This window comes from Callithrix jacchus, chromosome 8, assembly GCF_049354715.1.
Source record: "Callithrix jacchus isolate 240 chromosome 8, calJac240_pri, whole genome shotgun sequence".
NCBI classification, from domain to species: domain Eukaryota; kingdom Metazoa; phylum Chordata; class Mammalia; order Primates; family Cebidae; genus Callithrix; species Callithrix jacchus.
The window spans coordinates 97882648-97884195 of NC_133509.1; positions in this window are offsets into that span (position 1 = coordinate 97882648).

Below are 1548 nucleotides of genomic sequence, written 5' to 3' on the forward strand. Positions count from 1 at the left end.
GTTTTCTTCAGGACTACATGGAGCAGAGCTGCCCACCAGCCTAGGCTCCCCAGACTACCAGAAGCTTCTACAGTCTTTAAGCCATAGTATTATTCTGTTTCTTTGTTACCGTACCTTTCCCTTTATCCTAATATACTCTCTATGCTTTACTTTAAAATAATGCGTGAGGTCAATTTGAAATTGATTGATGTTCTCTTCATGAAGTGGACATAATAGGAGCATTATAAAGGGATTAGAGTCTGTCAATACTCCCATACAGGAAACGTGTCTTGTTGTAATTGAATACAGTAAGATAGCCTACCAATGTGCAAGAAATTTTCTTTTAATTCAGTATATACCACAATATATTCAAGGCTTTAAAATGTTTCTCTCATTCTGACTTTAACAGAAAAGTATTCTAAGAGCAGTACTCAAAGTATTCAGCCCACTGTTGAGCTAAGATTAGCTGTTCACGTGAACAATGTGTACTTTTGAAATATCCAATCTCAATGCTTGACCAAATGAAGTGAAACCCTTGTTTTAATTTGTTTATTTATAACTTTTAATTTAGTAAGATTGAATGAGGCAAATTGATATTTTTTTCACCAGATTTGATATATTGTTGAAGAGCATCAAGACACACTTCCTATTTTGTGATCTATTCCTTTACCTTGATGGTCAGTCATGAAGACAACATGATTGAGTGAAATAAATTTCTCCTTACTGTTTTTAAAGTGTTGGTGCTCATGTGAGTATCGGACAACCAGAAACACAGGAAAAAGCAGACAAATTTTATGGGGAGGGATTAAGCACAAATACCTTATTTAAACATTAATGCTGAAAAAAGAATTCTTTCTGAGATCTCTCATATTTAGAGCAGTTCTTATGCAGCAGGAATTTTGGTAAACTTGTTGCAAGCTTTGAGAAGATGTGAAGCAAAGCGAAATGTGACCCAGTGTTACCAGAGTCTGAAAAATTCACAGAACTGAGCTATTGTACAGTAGTCTGCCAAAATTCATATTGAATGACTCATTAGAAGTTTATAAAATAAAAAGAGATAAAATATGCATAAAGCCTTATGCAAATATATGGCTTTTTCATGTTTTCATGGCTGTTACAGAATTTGTTTTAAAATTGATGCTAACGTGCCTGAGTGAATAACCATTTAATTCAAGCATAAAATGAAAACAAGTTCAGTTGTACATTTCTTCATGTATCTATACATATGAGTAGATTCTCGATGTGTTAAGGCCTGTTTCAGCAGTCTAAGATTAATCAATGTGGGAAGTAAAAGACAAGGAACAAAAGCCAATACTCGATTCCAAGATATTAGGAATATTAGAATCCTTGTGAGGGGAGAAGTCAATGGTAATTTATGTAAAATAATTTGGAGATACATTGAATAATAATCAGGCAAATTCTCTTTAGAATGAGTTTGTGGGGAAGCGTAGGGATGGCGCAAAGACTATGTATTGTCTTCTGTCTACAAGAATGGACCAGAACCTCATCAGGAATATGATCTGGTACCATCAACCCTTCCAGTTTAGACCTGTGGTTTGATTGAGAGAT